The sequence below is a fragment of the Danio rerio genome, chromosome 20 (assembly GCF_052040795.2).
Source record: "Danio rerio strain M-AB ecotype USA chromosome 20, GRCz13ab, whole genome shotgun sequence".
NCBI lineage: Eukaryota > Metazoa > Chordata > Actinopteri > Cypriniformes > Danionidae > Danio > Danio rerio.
In genome coordinates this window covers 46,673,348-46,696,500 of record NC_141040.1, presented here as the reverse complement: position 1 = coordinate 46,696,500, position 23,153 = coordinate 46,673,348, and the positions used below count along the sequence as shown (strand labels likewise).

Genomic DNA, 23,153 nt, shown 5'->3' with positions numbered 1-23,153 from the left:
GTCAATTTGAATTGTAAGCTTAGTCCTTTTATTCATCAGGGGTTGCCACAGCGGAATGAACCGCCAACTTATCCAGCATTTGTTATACACAGCGGATGCCCTTCCAGCTGCAACCCACTACTGGAAAACACCCATACACTCATTCACCCTAAGGAAAATTTAGCTTATTCAATTCACCTATAGCGCATGTCTTAGGACTGTGGGGGAAACCGGAGCACACAGAGGAAACCCACAGGAACACAGGGAGAACATGCAAACTCCACACAGTAATGCCAACTGACCCAGCCGGGACTCAAACCAGCAATCGGCTTGCTGTGACGTGACAGTGCTAACCCCTGCCATCATGTCGCACCACTAGAAAAGTTAATTTGATTTCACTAAAAAAATTAGGCATATTCATTTACAGGCAAATTTCATTTACAGTGAATGTTGTTGAAAAAGTGACTAAATTTATTGCCTTCACATTTTTAAGTCAATGAACTATGTGCAAGTTAAATGAACTTAACTGTTCTAAGTTACAACAGAAATATTTAACATTAAGTGAAATCTTGTCATTTCTGAGGTTGTGGCTTACTCACTTTTTGAAGTAATCATTTTACACATATAGTTGGTTTAATTAAAGTGAGTATACCTTTTGCAACTTAAAACTTGTTAGAATCAAAAATTATCCCAAGACTCATGAATATTCATTTTCTGAGATCTTAGTGTTCTTACAGCAAGGGAACAATACAAAAGAAACACAAGGGGTTATATTCTGGCTGCTTAAAGGGCAGACCTTCGAGGCCAGTTTTTATACAGGCATACAAACAGATGATGATGCATTGTCTTTAATCATTGGTCTAAAGTTTGTTTGGTAGAATCCTATTGCTCATAAAATCAAATCATTAGCTCATAAAATCAAATCATCATGAGTTCACACAGACGTTCCGTAATTTTTCCAGAAAAGACCATACAAACATCCATTCCAAAATATCGTTAAATTCTGACATCATTAACCAGAAATGACCACTAAATGTGGTCAGAAATGTGTTGGCGTTGGTGCTCTGATTTCCCCCACTGTCCAAAGACATGCACTACTGGTGAACTGAATGGACTAAATTGCCCATAGTGTATGTGTAAATGAGTGTGTATTGATGTTTCACAGTATTGGGCTACAGCTGAAAGGGCATCTGCTGTGTAAAACATATGCTGAATAAGTTGGCAGTTCATTATGCTGTGGCAACCCCTGATTAATAAAGGAACTAAGCTGAAGGAAAATGAATAAATAAATATTCTTAATCATTTAATCAGCAGGAGGCATGGCCTCACAGCAAGAAGGTTGCTGGTTCAAGTACTGGCTGGGCTGGTTGGGATTTCTGTGTGGAGTTTGCATGCTCTACCTGTGTTTGCATGGGTTTCCTTCGGGTGCTCTGGTTTCCCCCACAGTCCAAACATATGCAAAGAATTGAATAAACTAAATGGGTTGTAGTGTATGAGTGTGTGTGTATGTGTGTGTGAGAGAATGTGTGTGTATGGGTGTTTCCCAGTACTGGGTTGCAGCTGGAATGGAGTCCGCTGTGTAAAACATTTGCTGGGATAGTTGGCGGTTCATTCTACTGTGGCAACCCCTGAAATGGAGACTAAGCCGAAGGAGAATGAATGAATGAATATGATCAGCATATTAGAATGACTCCTGAAGGATCATGTGACACTGACAGCTGGAATGTTTTTTAATATTTTGAATTAAAACAGTTATTTCCAATTGGAATGATATTTCAGTTTTACTGAGAGATAAATGCAGCCTTGATGAGCATGAGGGACTTCTTTCAAAATCATAAAATTATCTTACAACCCTAAATATTTACACGTTTTTTTTCTTTTCAATTTGAAAGATTCTAGAAACATTGATAAAACATTTATTTATACTGTCATTGTTGGGCTAGTTAACCCAAAATGGAGGAATCTGTCAACATTTATTCACCCTTCTCTAGTAACAAACCTGTTTGAGTTTCTTTCTTCTGTGTAACACAGGAGAAGATATTTTAAATAAATGTTTTTTTTGTTGTTATTTTAAACTTTTATACTGCACACAACATAAAATTCACAATACAAAATCAACATTCAGGAAAATAATGTAAACAAATTATAATAAAAATAACTTAAAAACAAAACAAAAATTATAACATAAATATTAGATGTAAAATAATACAACAGACAATTCTTAAATGATCACTTTTTCCATACATGTTGTTATATTTTGAACTGGAAGCCATTGACTTCATTCATTTTCCTTCCGCTTAGTCCCGTCAGTAAGTGACAGACATCATATGCAGAACGTCAAAATGCTTGACTGCTTTGTTTAGATTTTAGTAACTATAACTTTGACTTTTTATTCAGTTCGTGGTCTTTTATTTTCAACACTGTAAGCTATGACATCGTCTTGCCTTTTAGTAGAAAGACTCTCTTTTACATGCAAGTAACATGGTAAACAATGTAAACAACAGGTCTCCGGCAGAAACGGTGACAAACAAATGAACAACCACCCATGATTTAACACTATTGTGTCGGTGAACTAAATGTGTTAGATAGGATGTTGTTCTGTGGACTCTTCCCTTTCAAAATAAACAATGACGTACAGCAATGAATGTGTTTGTGTCTTGTTATTACGATGATATGTACTCCATATGTAATAAGCGTTTTCTGTACAACTTACACAATTTAACAAATACATTCGTTATAAGCTTCCCCTTGAAAAACAACTAGCTACAATGGCTGTTTAAGGGTTGTAGCTTTAGACTGATGTATAGTTTGTCAAAATTACTCATGTTCTTTTTGATGTAATCTAATCGTAAACACTGAAATGTGCAAAAACAGCACCCCATCGCGTCCTCATCAGGGGTCGCCACAGCGGAATGAAACATCCATATACTCTCATTCAAACACATACATGGACAATTTAGTTTACCCAATTCACCTGTACCACATGTCTTTGGGCTGTGGGCTAAACAGGAGCACCCGGAAGAAACCCACACCAACACTGGGAGAACATGCAAACTCCATACAGAAATGCCAACTAGCCCTGCCGGGATTTGAACCAGCCACATTCTTGCTGTGAGGCGACAGTGCTAACCACTGAGCCACCATGCCACTGCCATTGACTTCTATAGTATATATTTTCCTTACAAATTGTCAGAGGATGTCAATGGTTATGGATTACAACAATAGAAAACTAAAAACAACAGAATAGAAAAAGGTTTGGAACCAGTTTCATTTTTGGGTGAACTATCCCTTTAAAAAGGTATTAAGGTGACAATGTTTGCAGATAATAGCTGAAATTTAGATAACAGACAACTTTTTTTACACAACCAAGATTTGAAACTGTACTGTTAGTTAAAGCGGTGAACTCATGTGTATTACATGTTCAATATATCACTTTTATTGTTGTTTTACCAAGGAAGGTAGATGCACACGACTATAGATTAAACATATAATACTGTACATCTATAGGGGAATTACCAACCTAGGTCACACGGGTTCAACCGGACATACCGGTTGCCAAAAAAGACTGGTTGCAATAGCAAACATGACGTGTTGTGTGGTAGGATGCCAAATTCATTAATTAATTTTCTTTTTGGCTTAGTCCTTTTATTAATCCGGGGTCGCCACAGCGGAATGAACCGCCAACTTATCCAACATATGTTTTATGCAGCGGATGCCCTTCCAGCTGCAACCCATCTCTGGAAAACATCCATACACTCTCATTCACAATCATTCACTACGGACAATTAAGCCTACACAATTCACCTTTACTGCGTCTTTGGGCTGTGGGGGAAACCGGAGCACCCGAAGGAAACCCTACGTGAACGCAGGGAGAACATGCAAACTCAACATAGAAATGCCAAATGACACAGCCAAGGCTCGAACCAGTGACCTTCATGCTGTGAGGCCAAAAAGAAAGCTTAAATTTTACCGTACACCACACTGCTTTTAATGCCAACAGCAGACGTCTTTGTCTGATCTTTGATGTACAGTATAGCAATCAGATTATCCTGAGAATTCAAACAATACTGCACAACCCTTTTCTAACAACACAATAATAACTTATCTACAAAAACTAACCACTAAATAAAATCAATGAGTATGGTTATTTCACCTTTCAACATGATCTATGGATCAAATTGATGTAGTACAATGCATTTATGCTGTTACAAACAGGGAATGCATGTGAGTGGACTGAAAAGAAATTAGCTCAACTATTAGTAACTTTAGCGTCACATTTTTAAAATGCCATATCAAGAAGAAAAATGCTGTAAAAGACATGAGACATTATTGCAATGGTCAAACTCATGCATCTAGCAATTGTTGAGAAAAAAATAAAAAGCTATGAAAACCGTGTGGTGGAATGGAAAATGCATTCTGTACATAGACCATATAAAAATATGAATGGCCTCCAGGTTTGTACAGTGAATCGATTACAAGTGGTCATTCGAGACCCATTAACATTTCCAACAGATAGTAACATGCATCCAAGAGGTCTCTTGCAATCTTTTCGGACTGACACTCTTCTCTTTTTTCAGTATGGAAAGTAATCAGGAACAAAATCTTTGAAACATGTTAAATTTGACTGTTTAGGCTGCAGTTTTGAAAATATTAGTAGAAGTAGTAGAACTCCACCGTTTGACCTTGGTAAATTTTATTGAATATGATATAAAATCTGATGTTTGCATATGTATATGCTTACCGGTCACTTTATTAGGTACACCTGCCCAACTGCTCGTTACCGCAAATTTCTATTTAGCCAATCACATGGCAGCAACTCAATGCATTTAGACATGTAGACATGGTCAAGACGATCTGCTGCAGTTCAAACCGAGCATCAGAATGGGAAAGAAAGGTGATTTAAGTGACTTTGAACATGGCATGGTTGGTGCCACTTGGGCTGGTTTGAGTATTTCAGAAACTGCAGATCTACTGGGATTTTCACGCACAACCATCTCTAGGGTTTACAAGAATGGTCTGAAAAAGAAAAAATATCCAGTGAGTTGGAGTTCTGTGTGCACACATGCCTTGTTGATGCCAGAGGTCAGAGGAGAATGGCCAAACTGCCAGCTGATAGAAAGGCAACAGAAACTCAAATAACCCCTCGTTACAACCGAGGTATGCAGAAGAGCATCTCTGAACACACAACATGCTAAAGCTTGAGGCGGGTGGGCTACAGCAGCAGAAGACCACACTGGGTGCCACTCCTGTCAGCTAAGAACAGGCTACTTCCTACAAGAAAACGCGCCATGTCATAAAGCACTAATCATATCAAACTGATTTCTTGAACATGACAATGAGTTCACTGTACTCAAATGGCCTCCACAGTCACCAGATCTCAGTCCAGTAGAGCACCTTTGGGATGTGGTGGAACGGGAGCTTCGCATCATGAATGTGCAGCCGACAAATCTACAGCAGCTGCGTGATGCTATCATGTCCATATGGACCAAAATCTCTGAGGAATATTTTCATTACCTACTTAAATCTATGCCATGAAGCATTAAGGCAGTTCTAAAGGCAAAACGAGGTCTAACCTGGTACTAGTAAGGTGTACCTAATAAAGTGGCCGGTGAGTGTATGCTAATAATATATTCTTCAAGAATAAAAAGGACATCTAATTATCGCATATGTACTGTTTGTCCCAGCATACCATCACATCACATATGCATATATTCTCAAATACAGCAAATGCATTGGCTGTTGGGCTTTCTGTCACAGTCAAATTGTGTAAATGATCAATTTTCATGTTTTGGTAAAAGAATTTTGACCCTAGTATAATTTTGTGAGAATGCTCACTGCAAGTATAAGTGAGTAGCATTGATATGAAAGGTAAATCGGGGGCAAAAGTCTTTGAAGGAAAAGCATGGAATTTGACCGAGGAAATGCAGCAATGCTGAAAAATGTTTCTTAAGTATGCACAAACTACACAGTTTGTTGTATTAAGGTGGCAATTTTTATGGAAGGGGATATAAAGTCTGATGTTTGCATATCCATGCTATTTTCACTATGGTATTCATGAGTATTACACGGCTCTCTGGAATTCTTAGTTCTGATTGATTACCCATATACTGTACATACATTTACATTCATATACTTTTCTGTAATGCAGCTGTTTTTGACGCCATCTTACACTCAAAAGATTACACCTGCTGTATGTTCAAACTACTTATTTATAACAGCTTTATTGACAGTGTGTGACTGAAGTAAATAATTGGTTAGTTTTCCTTTCTGGCAGCTTTGTGTTTAAAGTTTAAATAATCTATTACACTTCAGAACAATGATTTGTGTCACAATCACCAGCAATCTAGCAGTTGCAGATCACTAGAGAATAACAAATCTGTCATGGAACGGGACTTCAAATCCCATCATGCAGCTCACACACACACACCAGTTCCAGTTCTCTCCCTGATTGCACACATACAGCTGGAAAAGAATCATAAACTAATTACATGGACTATTTCCAGAAGAAATAAATTAAAATAATATAGGCACTTATAGACACTTTTCAGCTTTCTTTTTAAATTATAGTAGGTGTATATGAAAATAGCGTAGGACCGTTTTTCAGTGTTTTGCTGGTAATGTCTTTAAATAAATAATTAGGTCTATTTAATTATTCATTTATTATTCATGTACAGTAATTGAGACATGAAATGAGATAGTAAAATATAAATCAACAACGAAAATGTAAATTAAAACTGTAAATGAAAAAGCTTATTTCTTATTTATTAGTCCTATATGCCTTTAAAATAACAAACACTGTACATCTCTCTATATTTAGGCTAATACACTGCTTTATTTATTTAGGCCTACTTATTTGTATTCATGTTTGTACTTTCATTTTAGTTGTCTTTTATTTCATTACAGTGATAATAAAGCTTGTTAACCAGTTTTAAATGATTAAGAAATTAGTTCTTTCTTTCATTGTTTATCTTTATTTACATGTAGCAGAGTATTTACAGCTACTGTATAGGCTATTTCTGTCTGTTTGCATCCAGTCCCTTTGTGCCCGCTGGCGGCATATTTGCAAACTGCACTTATACCTAAAAACAGGTTCTTACTCCTTTCGAGTGGCGGCGGTACAAGGCGTTGCGGTAATGCACATATTAAAGTGTCACCTACTGTATATTCACCACTCTCTCACACACACATTGCTGAGTCTTATTGTATGTTTACCTGTAAGGCCTGGTTTGTACTTTTGTGTCAAGTGACTGGCGCAACCACGGCGCATGCAGCGCAGGTAGCTGTGCATTTATACTTCTGCGCGCTGTCTCTGTTGGTCTGCATTAACACTTCCGAAACACTAGTTTGCAGTGAGATGTTAATGTGTCTCTGTGTCGAGTTTTTTCACTGCTGTTTTGTTTTTTCTGAACGCTTCCTGAATGTACAAGTGGCTTAAACTCGCTCATTTTGAGTCAGGAACCAGCAGACATACAACAACTTTAACTATGAGGTAAACACAAAACAAAACTTTCCCTCCGGAGCTCCTTCACGGGACTCCACACTTGTAAACAATCGCTCCATACATTTAATTAGCCTACCATACATTTAATAAGCAAGCAATAAGGCAAGAAAAAGATGCGGATCGTAACTATGATTTTAACTGTAATCTGTGTGATTTGGTACAACATTGAAGTTGAATTACCCAGTTTTGGTATGATTTGACAAAACATCCCATAATGATCATGTATGAGGTCAGGAGGCAAAGAATGGATGTCTTTTGTGGCTTTTTAAATGCATTCGCTCACAAGAACATCCACACTTTTGAAAGCAAACCAATCAAATGCAGTTTTGACTACCTCTGAAGGTGGTCGCCACCATTCAGACAAACGTGCCTTACACACATTTATTTATACTGAATAGTGCAATCAATCAAGAGATGTGCATTCGAAAAATCTGATGTTCACATATCCTTGAACAGCAATTGTTCTGGTGCTTTTTTCATGAATTACCTCCTAAAAGCCATGCTTCTCAGAGGCCAGAATCTTTAGGTTGTGAAAACCTTTTTTTGGTTAAACGTAAAGCGATGATCTTTTACTAAAAGAAACGTGATTTATTTTATTGCGGAAACATGTGGTCCCCCTCAGCCCCAATGGCCCCTTATAAATAAGCCACAGAAACAAAAACTTCAATAGAGGGTTCACAGACCAAGGACACGTCTGCCCATGTGCTCTGCAGAGGCACAATCAAATCATCTTATATTGTGTTGTATTGTCCACCGGGTGCCCTAATCGCCCCACCGGAGCTGAAAAACACAAAGCTAGTGCTTCGTTTGTCAGCTAACCTTTCTGATCCCAAACGCACATACGCACGTGCTAGTTGTCTCACCTGTGAGTTTCAATCAACCAACACTGATAATGTTTTAGGAGCCCATTCATGACTTCATAGTGCACAAAAAGGCTTGGCCCGAGGGTGTTCTCCACTACCCTGAACCCCTCGCTCAGCCCCCCCTGGCTCTCAGCTGTCTCCCAAATCATGATGGACGGCACATGACCATGACACCGCACCCTAGCGCACCACTATCCTCGACCATCGCACGCCTTTGTTGGAAGAGACTGTGTGTTGTTACAAGCGGGACACCCTAATTTTAACCGCTAATGGGCCCGGCCCTGCCTGGATCTGAGTCGCTGCCAGAAATAACCCACCCTGACAGTCATGGGTTTGACGAGGAGTCAGGACTGTAGCCAAAACACATTTGAGCTGGGTGGAATTTCTTGCCCCTGTGAAAATGAAGTACCAATATCTTTCTTCTCGATTTTTGTTTGTCCCTACGTGTTGCATTCGCCCATATGATTCAGCGTACAGTATGGATCAGTTTGAGTAGGGATTAGTTTCCTGTACACAAAACTTTTTAAAAACGATAATAAAAAACGTTAGTTGCTCCGCTATCAGTGATATTTTTGATTTTCATATTCCTAGATCATTCAATGTAATTTATCTAGGAGATATTCCTATTAAACTTAAAAAGGAGGATAGATATCTATTTAAGATATTATTGGCAACAAGTAAAAAGCAATAACCTAAAAATAAACCCAAACTAAAGACGAATGGTTCAAAATAATAGCAGAAGTTGAGGAAATGGAAAAAATGACAAGCACTTTGATTTTCAAAAATCTCTTTTTGTGGGAAATGGAGGAAATGGCTGGCTTTCTCCACAACGACAAATGTAAGTTTCCATAATTTAACATTTACATAATTCTAGAGGTTGTGGATCATTGAGAGAATGTTTGTTTTATTTCATTTTATACCTATTCTATTAATTTATGTATTTTTTTGACAAGGTTAATTTAATATTTTTATGCACGCTCATATGGGCGAGGCAGTGGCGCAGTAGGTAATGCTGTTACCTCACAGCAAGAGGGTCGCTGGTTCGAACCTCATCTCAGTTGGTATTTGGAGTTTGCACGTTCTCCTTGCCTTCGCGTGGGCTCCGGTTTCCCCCACAGTCCAAAGACATGCAGTACAGGTGAATTGGGTAGGCTAAATTGTCCGTAGTGTATGAGTGTGTGTGAATGCGTGTGTGGATGTTTCCCAGAAATGGGTTGTGGCTGGAAGGGCATCCGCTGCGTAAAAACCTGCTGGATGAGTTGGTGGTTCATTCCGCTGTGGCGACCCCTGATTAATAAAGGGACTAAGCTGACAAGAAAATGAATGAATAAACGCTCATGGCCACTTTATTATATATATATAACAATATGACTGTAGACACACTATACAAAAAACACAGTTCTGTCTAAACAGCTCCCAAAACAGTTTTTTCATTATAGGTGCCCATTATATATTAAAAAAAATAAAAATTGTTGGAACCTCATAACCTATTAAATTAAGTTAAAGCGAAGTAAACCATTTGTTGTGAAGACTGTAATGCCTGGGATCACACACAGGATCGCAGGATTTGCAAAAGATTTAATTTCATTAACAAACACTTACATGAAAGACCACGAGAATGACATGGGGTGAAAACAGACATCAACTGAGAATACTGGACAATGACAAACTGAACACAGGGACTATAAATACACAGGGGATGATTAAACTGATCGCACACAGGGGTGGGACACAGGTGAAACTCATGAGACTAACTGGTGGCGGGAAAACAGAACGAAAGGAGCACATGGTGAAGGTCACATGATGAAAACAAACACATAAGGAACAGAACCTGACAATGACTTTTTGTCTTTTACAGTGTGCTTATGCTATGTGGAAATAATGTTAAAATTCAAATGCTAAGATAGTTTTAAAGTAACACTAATTCAACCATGTGCTTCATCAACGATTCATTTCAACACTTTAATGATAAATCATAAATTAAAATAAAAGAAAAACTGAACTTCATGCTGACATTAACAGCTCATTCTCTGATCTGGGTTAATGACATGCAGGCAAACAAATTGAATCTATTTTTAAATATTTAAATCAATATTTATTTTTTATATGTTTATTTTATATTTATTTTACAATATGATGCAATGCACGGAAAATGACTCAGTGGTTAGCACTGTCTTCTCAAAGCACTTTCCCCCACAGTCCAAAGACATGCAATATAAGTGAATTGGATAAACTAAATTGGCCATACTGTATGAGTGTGTGTGTGAATGTGAGAGTGTATGGGTGTTTTCTAGTACTGGGTTGCATCTAGAAGGGCATCCGCTGCATAAACCATATCAATCAATCAATCAATCAATCAATCAATCAATCAATCAATCAATCAATCAATCAATCAATCAATCAATTAATCAATCAATCAATCATTCATATCCACATCAATCGGTTCATTCCGCTGTGGCCACCCTCGATAAATAAGAGACTAAGCTGAAGAGAAATTAATGAAAGATGCGATCATATATCTTTAAGTTTCCACCAAAACTCCCAGTCTCATTCATTAGGCCTACAGAGAAGAAATATATGTTTATACACTCAAAACAATTAAGGAGAAATGCTGCAAACCTCTAAATAATTCCTACATGGATTGTCATGTTACAATAGCAGCGGCTCATTGTAGTCTCTAGTACCAGAAAGACTTCAGAGTTCATTCAAATAGCAGACAGAGAAGAACACGCTTTCTTCCATGTTACGGTTTATTTGAAATGATGCTCTAAACAAGCATCTCAGACGTAAGCTCTTTTATAAACTAACTAATTGGATGTTGGTGCTTGTATACAGAACAATTTGTTCAGGAGAACAATTTTACAATAATAAAAAAAAAAAACACTTGAAAATGTCTTTCAGAAAACGGTTCAAGTGCCCTAAACATTACCCTGATGTGAACTGTAATGCATGATGAACATGTGCCGATAAATCCCAAGTAAATTTAATCAAACTCATAGCGCAGTTCAATCTACAGGGACAAACCTTGATGATTTCTTTAAAAGTAGTGCTTGTTCTTCTGCCAATATTCATTTTTTAAGCAACAACAAACAAAGAAACCATCCCGACTGCATGCATGTGCATGTGAGACGGATCAAACGGGATATTTCAGATTGATCAGTGCTGTAATGCACATTAACATTTTGCAAGTCCCTGAACTTTCAAGGCCTCCGAGCAAGAAACTCTGCATTAGTCCTTTCTGCACCAGCTAGGATAGCCAAATAGCTCCGAGTTATTCAAACATCAATTTAAATAGCTGGCCTTGTGATTCTGAGCGGTAAGAATAACTTTAAAATGAATGGAAATCGCATTTAACAAAACATAATGACACTTGTGCGAGCTATTGAGTTTGATATTTGAATGTCTGGCCAGTGGCTTATTTTCAACAATGGGGCAGGAGAAAGTGTTTTTCTAAAAGGACGCTTTAACACTGCCCAAATGAAATAATAGAAGAACTTGGCAAGGATAAATAATCAGCTTCTGTAATTAAAAGTTGACCGTGAATGAAAAAGTAATTAAAAATTATTCTTGCTGAATAGAGAGAATTTTTGTCTTGTCTTATACACACACACACACACACACACACATTGCAGCAATAGCCAACCTGTGCATTGACTTTAAAAAAAGGTTTTAAGTGACTCTCAGTATACACAAATCAAAAACCACATTATGTATTTATACTTTTGAAAATCAAAGCTTATTGAATACTGCTGCATTAATTGTTTTGTGTTTAGTGATAATTATATGAACACATGTATGTTTACACTATATACAGTTGAAGTCAGAATGATAAGCCCTCCATATGAATTTTTTCAAATATTCCCCAAATGATGTTCAAAAGAGCAAGGAAATTTTCACAGTATGTCTGATAATACTTTTTCTTCTGGAGAAAGTCTTATTTGTTTTATTTCAGCTAGAATAAAATCAGGCAAAAAATTTAAGGTCAATATTATTATCATCATCTGTAATACACACACTAAGAAAAAAAAATGTGTAAACAGTTTTCCATATTTTTTCATTCATGTTTTTTTATTTTTTATTTATTTATTTCGTATTCAATTATGGGAACTTGATATTTCCTCCGAAAAGTTTTGATGTAGAAAAGTTTTAGAAAAATGGACTTTGAATGACTATTGAATGTAATGTAATGTAATGAGTATTTATATAGTATGTTTATTTTATTGGCCATACATCCAAAGCACTTCAAAATCATGAGTGGGGTCTCTCCACACCACCATCTTTGAAATTTGTATTTATTTGAAGAGGTACTGTATACACTGTCTGTATTTGTGTTGTACACTACAGTTCAAAAGCTTGGTAATAAACTGAAAGAACGTTATCTGTTATTTTACTGACTTAATTCTCCCTATTATTTCATATATAGTCAGAATTATTAGCCCCCCTGAATTATTAGCACTCCTGTTTATTCTTTTCCCCAATTTCTGTTTAATGGAGGGAAGATTGTTTCAGCACATTTCTAAGCATAATAGTTTAAAAACTCATTTCTAATAATGGATTTATATTATCTTTGCCATGATGACAGTAAATAATATTTTACTAGATATTTTTAAGACACCTCTATACAGCTTAAAGAGACATTTAAAGGCTTAACTAGGTTAATTAGGGTAACTAGGCAGGTTAGAGTCATTAGGAAAGTTATTGTATAATTATGGTTTATTCAGACTGTCGAAAATAATAAAGCTTAAAGGGGCTAATAATATTGACCTCAAAATGTTTTTAAAATTTTAAGACTGCTTTTATTCTACCCAAAATAAAACAAATAAGACTTTCTCCAGAAGAAAAGCATATTAACAGACATACTGTGAAAATTCCTTGCTCTGTTAAACATCATTTAGGAAATATTTAAAAAAGAAAAAAAATTCAAAGGGGGGCTGTTTTTTTTCTTTTTAAAATATTTCCCAAATTATTTTTAACAGAGCAAGGAAATTTTCACAGTATGTCTGATAATATTTTTTTCTTCTGGAGAAAGTTTTATTTGTTTTATTTCAGCAAGAATAAAAGCAGTTTTTAATTTTTTAAAAACCATTTTTGGGGCAAAATTATAAGCCCCTTTAAGCTAATTTTTTTTTTCGACAGTCTACAGAAAAAAACATTGATATAGAATAACTTGCCTAATTACACTAAACTGCCTAGTTAACCCAATTAACCTAGTTAAGCCTTTAAACGTCTCTTTAAGCTGTATAGAAGTGTCTTGAAAAATATCTAATCAAATATCATTTACTGTCATCATGGCAAAGATAAAATAAATCAGTTATTAGTGAGGAGTTATTAAAACTATTATGCTTAGAAATGTGCTGAAACAATCTTCCCTCCATTAAAAAGAAATTGGGGAAAAATAATAAATAATAATTAAGGGGGGCTAATAATTCTGACTTCAACTGTATATGCAATATCACACGAGTAGCAGTGCACTGTGGCTGTATATCGGAACTTTTGAGAGTATATATATATGATATTTATATATATATGGAGTTTCAAACATCTTAAGCAACTCTTAAACTGCAAAACTACAAAATTCAATATCTAAAGTTGAAAAGGCAGTTTTTAGTCATTAAAATTTCCAAAATGCAATTTATAACTGTAAATAAACAAAAAAAAAAGAAAAAGAAAAGTGAAACATGAAACAGGGAACCTGTTAATTAATTGTTCACAGTGCACTACTGAAAACTACTAGAAAAAATCTGACCCCTGTATAGTCAATGTATAATTTGCACACTGCTGTGCTGTATATCATATGTAGAATTCAATATAGTGGAAATATAATTTATTGGCCCATGCTCTGTTTAACAATGCGACATGTGAGGGCCATGAAGAGCGTGTCTAAAGCAGTGAGGAGGGGATGCCTGAATGGAAACACTGTGTGTGAATCTGGGAGTTCACTGTATATACTGACATTCGAATGACACTGGGAGACGAATTCACAGCTGACGCAGTGGTCTCAGTGAGTGAAGAGTTGATCCAGCGAGCGTGGATTTCCACATTTCCTCCTCAGTCTGGGTCACCACTTCATCACTGATGAAAAGAAGCAACAGGTGCGTCATGCGCTTCTCCTTGGATGACAGCAATTAAAGTCGGGTTAATTTATATGGAGCTTTATACAATGCAGATTATTGAAAAACTTTACATAAAGTTGAGGTAAAAATTGTTAGCCCTCCATCTGAATTTTTAAAAATATTTTCTAAATGATGTTTAACAAAGAAAGGATTTTTTTACAGTGTTTCCTATAATATTTTTTTCTTCTGGAGAAAGTCTTATTTGTTTTATTTCGGCTAGAATAAAAGCAGCTTTTTATTTTATGAAAACCCTTTCAATGTCAATGTTATTAGCCCCGTAAAGCAATATTTTTTGTGATTGTCTACAGAACAAACCATCGTTATACAATAACTTGCCTAATTACCCTAACTTGCCTAATAAACCTAGTCTTTAAAGGTCACTTTAAGCTGAATAATAGTATCCTGAAAAATATCTAGTCAAATGTTATGTAATATTTACTAGTTTTTACTAGTATTGTAACATGTATCAGCTATGAAATATGAAATCTAGAGAAAAAAAATATTTTAAAGACACAGTATGTAATTGTCAGCATTTATGTACTGAATTAAAAATTTATGTAGAGAGAGGTCATGTTTGGATCTCAACCCAAGCTCATTCTGGAAACGTAGCCCCGCGGACGTTTCTGGAGACCGCGATTTACGTGGCAGGAGGTACGTAAAGGCCTCGTTTGGTTTTTTTCGAGCGAACGCTGCGGGGCGGTGTGGCGCCGCTCCGCCCCTCCTCTTCGCGCTCGCCGGCTGACGGCTCGCCTCCGAGTGGAGGGCTTTCCCGATGCAATCAGTTTGTTCGCTTAGCTCGCAGCGTTGCGTCGGCGGAGCGGAGGCCCCGGAGGAGGAGCCGGAGCCGGCCGCAGTGGACGACGACCGGGATCGAGTCCGGGGAACAGCAGGTTCCGGAAATCAGGTAAGACGAAAAACGGAATCCGAAAAATAAGGGCGAGAACGCGGCGGGATCCGAAAACGCGGTCGAAATCGAAGACGAGGGCTTTTGCTTTTTTTTTTTTTTCGATCCGGCGGCTTTTCGCGCGAGAACGGCGTGAACGCCGCGCGCTCCCGAGAGGCGCCCGAGACGCGAAAAAGCGCGCACAGCGGCCTCTCGCGGATTCGCGAAAAACAAAAAAACGCTCGAATACGTACCTCCCGGGACGAAAATCGCGGTCCGCAGAAACATCCGCGGGGCTACGTTTCCACAATGAGCCCGGGTTGTTGGATCTTCTATTGGTCTCACACAATCCTATGATGCGATTTCGCAGGTCAGAGTTCACCATGCTTGAATTTTACAACATATCGACATGCAAAACTTTTCGCATGAACTTGCATTTTCGGTCTGTTACATTTGTTTGAGTGTGAATAGAAGTCTATGGGGGCGAAAAGTGCAGTGTGACCGCAGCTTAACTCACAATGGCGTACATCATTTTCTTGTCGGCTTAGTCCCTTTATTAATCCGGGGTCGCCCCAGCGGAAGGAACCGCCAACTAATCCAGCATATGTTTTTACGCAGCGGATGCCCTGGTACATCCACAGGTTGCGGGTACATTCACAGGTTGCGGCTACATTCACACACACTCATTCACACACACACATTCATACACTACGGACAATTTAGCCTACCCAATTCACCTGTACCACATGTCTTTGGACGGTGGGGGAAACCGGAGCACCCGGAGGAAACCCATGCGAACGCAGGGAGAACATACAAACTCCACAGAGAAACGCCAACTGAGTTGAGGCTCGAACCAGCGACCCATCGACCTTCTTGCTGTGAGGCGACAGCACTACCTACTGCGCCACTGCGTCGCCCCCAATGGCGTACAATCATATTTAAAATTCAATATAATGGAAAAAATATTCATTGTCCCAGGCAATGTAACAAAACAGGAATTCGCATAATTCAATTCATCTTCGTTAAAACTGGCTGCAATGAATCGATTCAGAATTTCGACTCAACGATTGAATTTGGTCGTCACACTAAACCGAAGTCCTTATTTGTTCATGCATTAGGTTGAAACAGCACTACTCTGTTTGAAAAGAAAAATAAGTATTACTTTTTTATATATATTATTTATCTATAAAATTTTATTTAATATCCCTTAGAATTCTACGAAACAAAATAAAAGTCTTCATATGGTGCTTTTTATTTTAAAAAGCATTATTTGCATTAGTGATGTATTTGTTGATCACTTTTTTTAAAGGTGCCGTATGTAAGTTGTTGATTCTAAAGCATAAAAATACCATAATATGTTGGCAGATATTTGAGAAACATGCAAAGTGAACATTCCTGTTTATCTGAGAAACAACGCTGAAGTCAGATATTCTGCCTTGAAAATGTGCATTACGTGCCAGAGCATCTGTCTTTGTTTTGGTCCTTTTAACCCACTCAATCCTACTTTAGCCAATTATATTTCAGCACCACCGGGTTGCCTTGTTGGAAAACCGCGTATTTAATTCATTTAGAAAGGCTCTCAAAGTGTGCGACCAAAATGTGACCTCCGGTGTTCAGTAGCAGACTTTGAAATAAGTTCCACACGAAGAAAAGTTATTTGGCTGTTTGCACCAAACGAAACACAACAGAAATTGAATACAGCCATTCAGAAGCACAGAATATGCACTCACTCACAAAATAGTAAGGTTTATAATCTAATAAATTAATATTAAACATCTTTAACATTATTAAACCACTGATATGTGCTGGTTTTGAATCACAGTTCTAACGTTAAAGTTCAATATCAAGATCTGAGGTGAACTATCTGCTGCTCCTTTCAGTATTAAGGCAATAAATGTCTGTTAAAATGGCATTCACACTCACATGGTTAGCATTTAACACTGAATAAAGTACATGAGGTGTACCTGAAGAGATCATTGTCAAATTTTACTGTTGTTCAGAAGCAAAAAAATAGAAGCCGTTTCTAATATATCAATTCCAGATATTGGTTAGAACAAAAACTCCTTTTAATATGGAAATGATTCCTTCTATCGTGTGCTGTTGCTTTCATATAGAACACGATTTAAATCAGCCCTAAATCAGCCTTTAGGCTCGATAGTCAAACTCGCTCCTGTTGGTCCTCAGTCTGGAAAACTGCGCTTGCATTTGTTTTGATCCAGGAAAGCAATCCCTAGTTCAACCACTGGGTGTCAAACTTACATACTTCACCATTAATGACTCTCAAAGTGCTTGTAGTTATTTACTTGCATTTTTCAAATTTGCTCAGCCATTGATAAACTTCCGGTGAAAGGTTCCTTTTACAGCATCGAAGTTGTATTGTAATAACAATAAAATCTGTTAAATAAACTTAAGCATTTATTTACTTGATAAAGTGTAAAGTGAGATAAAAGACCGCTTAAACATAACCACCAAAAGCGCAATAACTCCATTGAAAATACTATGGTAAAATAACTTTCCATATTTTAAAGAGATGGCGTGGACATTTTTTTCTTTTTGTCTGGTCTGAGACCTACTATATATTCTTTCACAATCTGACAGTGAAGATCCCTGATTTTTAAAGAAATCAGGCAATTTTGCACGGGATGACAGTTCACTGTCTGTGAGCATATACTCCACTCCTAAATCTGACCTTTTCCCCTCCACAACAACTATTCTGCACTGAAACGACAAGCTCTGGTGGTCTGAATAGTGGCCTGAAATGCTTTGTCCATACGTTGTGCTCTTTCTGAGGATGGGACAGGTGCCACTTTAGCTCTCCTTAAACAGACACTCACTGTTTCGTGTTGCGCAGGCAGCGGACCCCCCTCTCTTCCCTCAACAGTTGCGCTGGTGGTCACACTGTGTGCAGTGGTTCACTTCCATGTCACAAACCCACAATTCACTTCATCAGCAGCACATGGAGCTCAACTGTTCCTCTGACCGCAATAAAATCACTTCTGTCCTGGAGCTGCTCCACAGTGACTCATCCTTCAACTGTGACTTTTGACCTTTGATTCAGATTTATTGTGATTAATTGCATGCATAATAACAATTTGTTTTGATCTATAATTGACTGTGTATTTATATATACAAATATTCACAGTACACATTTAAATTATGTCAATGCAAACTGTTAACTGTTTTAATCTATATCTATACTCAAGCATTCTACAATTATTTGTCTAAGACATAGATATGCATTGGAAAAAATTATACAATATAAAAAGCCATGACAAATTATGACTGTATGTTATTTGAACTTAATTTAGAAAGTTAATCAGTTTTCAACTTATTTTTTAGGTTAAATAAATTTTAACTTGATGATTTACAGCAGGTCAGAATTATTGATTCAAGTTAAAATTACTTTAAATTGGTTCAACTTAAAAATGTAAGTTAGCAAAATCTTTAAAATGTGATAAATATGTTATTTTTCTACATAAAGATGAATGACTTGACATGGCCATATGCAAAGTAGGGATGCCAACGATTAATTATTGATTATTCAATGGCTGATATAATTATGTAAATTGATACAACTTACTGGTCATCGATTAAAGGGATAGTTCACCCAAAAGTTAAAATGATTTATTTATTCTCCACTTTTTCCAAACCTGTTTGAGTTTCTTTCTTATGTTAAATTGTAAATGTGTTTCTTAATTACAGTTTGTCTTGCTTATAGTCTGAATATATAAAATCTTAAATCAAGAAGCATTTTCTAGACATATTTATTAAGACGAGTGTTTGTTTTTAGAAAATAATAATAAGTCATAATTACGTGATTATTTTCTTAAAACAAGCAAAATAATCTGCCATGGGAAAAGAAAAAAAAATCTTAATTTGAACCAAAAAGTAGATTAATTTACTAACCCAGAATTGTTTTTGTTAAGCACAGTTTTAACAACGTTCATTGACCAATGTGCTTTACAGCAAATAGACAGAAGGGTAAACAGAAAACAACATACAAGTTAAGAAACACTCACATCTCCTACATTAATAGCCGAATGGCTTTGAAAACTAAAAAAGTCTTTAATCTAGACTTATTGAACTTATTGACTTATTACTCTTATTGAAACCCATGGGGGCCGCAATACAGAAAGGACCATATCCATACATTTAAAGGGACACTTTTTTTAGTTCCTGAGTTACTGTAAACAGTTGAGTTTTACTTTTTTTGAAGCTAAATTCTGGGTTTGGTTGGAGCACTTTTAGCTTAGCTTAGCATAAATCATTGAATCGGATTAGCACATTAGCCTCTTATTCCAAAAAAAATTACAAAAAAGGTTTAAATAACTTTCTGTAGTTACATCATGTAAGATTAATCCTCGATTATTACGCCAGAATGAGAGTATAGTTCCTAGCCACATCTGCCAAGACAATACACAGGTAGCAAATAATTCAGGTCCAGATCTGACATAAATCTGGCACAGCAGGCATTCATCCGACACTGGCATACAGCATGTGGGTGTCTTTAAGGCGGCACACAATACTTGGGCCAGAAGTAAACGCAGTAATTGGCCCAGATGTTAATAAGTGATATGTGAGCCATGTAAGTTTGGCCTTCACACATACCAAAACTTCTCTGGCCTAGCTTTGGTCCACACAATCAGCCTTTGCTTGGCCCACATGCCACAGTGAATTACAGTACATGGCTGGATCAAGTCTGGCTTCCAGATAAGGGCCAAACATGGACCATATCTGGGCCAAGTCTCAGCCATGGTAATAACTCAGAATTGGGTCAGATATGTTGGTGTGTCATGACTGCAATTAAATTGATAAACCCAAGAAGCATTGAGCTTTAGGCACGTTATGGGCACGTTTTTTTCTTGAAGCGAGCTGATTGGTAGAATCTTTTTCTTTACTCAAAAATTATTTAAATGTGGGTCAGAATAGGTAAAACTTATGTGGCCCACATATATATTTTTAACATATGGGCCAAATACTACATTTGACATCTGACCCAAGTCTTGTGTGCCGCCTAAAAGACGGTGCAACTTCTGCCAAACCTGGACAATGTTTGGCCCACATGCTGCATGCCAGTGCTGAAGCTTTATGCCAAATCTGGGCCAGAATTCTTTACTGCCTGGATATCTTGACCCACATTTAAAATACAATTTTATTATTTTCAAATAAAGAAAAAAACTTCTACCAATCGGATGACTGCGAGAAAAAGCACATCCATAGCAAGCCTAAAGTGCAACGATCGATGGGTTTATCAATTTTATTGCAGTTGTGACACACCAACATATCTGGCCCAGTTCAGGCTGTTATGGGTTATTAACTTGGCTGAGACTTGGCCCATATATGGTCCCATGTTTGGCCCTTGTCTGGAAGCCAGACTTGGTCCAGTCATGTACTGTAATTCACAGTGGCATGTGGGCCAAGCAAAAGCTGATTGTGTGGCCAGAGCTGGGCCAGAGATATTTTTACTTTTCTACATGATGTAACTACAAAGCTTTAAATAGGAACACAAATGAAACTCTTAAAACAAAAAAATGAGTAAGTTGTTGATCGAATTGTTGAATCCAGTTCACTGATCTATGCTAAGCTAAGCTTAAAGTGCTCTCGCTAGACCCAGAAATCAGCTGAATATACAGTATTCAGAAATTGTAAAACTCAACTGTTTAACCCTAGCGGAGTTGTAAAATGACATTATTACCCCAAAAAGTGAATGAATGAAGGAAATTACGTTGTAGATGTACAGACTTCAACTACAATGAACACCCTTACATCATATCCTCACCCTCATGTAGACTTCCCTTTAACACGTTTGCATCAAGCATGAACAAGACGTTGAACAAATGCGCTTTTGCACTGCAATCCCACCATGAAACATCCCCATTTGCTTGAAACGTTTCCACATCCTTTACTCAAGTGCGTGTTTACATTCCGTTCTCTCTTCAACTTGCCTTGACAATGTCTTTGCGCTCTCTTTCTCTCATCTCCTTCCCCCTTCCCCTTCATTTTTGGACGTATACCCAGGCAGATTACCTGCAAATGGATGACTGGGGGGCCAAGAGGTCTCCTCTGTCAGCGGAGGCACAAAGCCAGGAGACTCCTTTATTCTCACATATTCGAGAAAAGAGCCTATGTTGAAAAGTGCGGGCTGGTTAGAGCCGTAAGTGATGTGCCCTGATCTTCCCTGTTTCATTAGATGTGTTGAATGCACTGTTGTTTCAGCAGGTTAGGTCCTATTAGCTGGGTGTTAGCACTCAACATTTCCTTGTCCTTAAGCTATTTGGGTAGAAATAGAAACCTTGTCGAGTTACACAGTCTAAAACCCCCATTGTTTGAGAGCTGTCACATCAGAAATGGAGAGTTATTGCGCGCTGAAACTCTATCTGCGAACAGGTGTGAAAGCGCTAAACTTGAGGAGTGAGCCGTGAATTTGAGTGGAATTAGGAGCAATTAGTATCTTATTTATTGCTATGCTGCAATGTTAATTGGAATATTTTCCCTGCAACTGAATCTTGAGGTAAAGACATGACAATATTTATGCTTTAAAATATTATGATACAGTTGTACACACAGTCCTGAATTATTAGCCCCCTGTATATTTTTTCCCCAATTTCTGTTTAACGGAGAGATTTTTTTTAACACATTTTTAAACATAATAGTTTTAATAACTCATTCATTCATTCATTCATTTTCTTGTCGACTTAGTCCCTTTATTAATCCGGGGTTGCCACAGCAGAATGAACCGCTAACTTATCCAGCAAGTTTTTATGCAGCGGATGCCCTTCCAGCCACAACCCATCTCTGGGAAAGTTTTAATAACTCATTTCTAATAAATGTTAATTATGTTAATGCATAAATGTTAATTGGGCAAGTCATTGTATAACGATGGTTATACAACCAATTAAAAAAATATTGCTAATAATATTGACCTTAAAATGTTTTTTTTTTTTTTTTATTAATTAAAAGCTGCTTTTATTCTGGCCGAAATAAAAAAATATGACTTTCTCCAGAAGAAAAAATATTAATGAAAATACTGTTAAAAATTCCTTGCTCTGTTAAACATCATTTGGAAAATATTTATAGAAGAAAAGTCACAGGAGGGCGAATTATTTTGACTTCAACTGTTTATACATATACACAGCGCAGAAGCATTCACAGATCTTTAGTTTATATGAATGTTTCCTATAGGATGCTATTCTATATTTGTGCATAAACATTAGATTATTAAGTACCACATCCAAATCAAGAGCTAATCTAACAAAATAATTTAAGGTAACGGTTCAAAAATGAGCAAACTCAAATTAATATGTGGAGAAAAAATTGTTGAAATTTTGTTTTTTTTCCCCCTGAAATATTGTTTGAATTCAGATGTATTCCCTTTATATTCCTAAAGATGTTAGGTGACCACACTATTATTTTAATAAAGGAAACTGTTAAATAAAACTGTTTTGTTTTCATGTTTCATTTATTTAATTTATTTTTACAGGGACAATGTACATGACATGTTGTGCCATAGTTAGCTATAAAGCTCATTTACATCTGTAGTCCCTGGGCAGAAAGTTGTAACAAATTTAACAATATAAACAAAATAGTACAGTACACACTTTCAATACACCATCGTCAATAAAATGAAGTCAAATTAGTGGTTGCATATTTGATTTTCTTTAAGCAAAACTTTAAGAACAGTTTTAAAATTAACATTTTACACCAAATATATCAAAACATGACAGTCCATTCTGCTGTGGTGACCCCTGTTAAAGTTAGGGACTAAGTTGAAGGAAAATCAATGAATGAACTAATGAATGAATAACACCAAAATT

At 36.9% G+C, this 23,153-nt stretch overlaps 2 long non-coding RNA genes across 13 annotated transcripts in view; both read right to left on the bottom strand.

The window, feature by feature from the left end:
- LOC147839443 (uncharacterized) overlaps positions 1-23,153 on the bottom strand; it is an 837,962-nt gene that overhangs the window by 695,321 nt on the left and 119,488 nt on the right. The window lies entirely within an intron of this gene.
- LOC137488687 (uncharacterized) overlaps positions 1-23,153 on the bottom strand; it is a 152,167-nt gene that overhangs the window by 64,520 nt on the left and 64,494 nt on the right. Inside the window, exon 4 of one of the 12 annotated variants that reach the window (XR_015519073.1) lies at positions 14,297-14,415. The exons of the other annotated variants lie outside the window; for them this stretch is intronic. This is a non-coding gene — a long non-coding RNA (uncharacterized LOC137488687). The remainder of the gene's footprint in view (positions 1-14,296; positions 14,416-23,153) is intronic. 12 annotated transcript variants of the gene reach the window in all.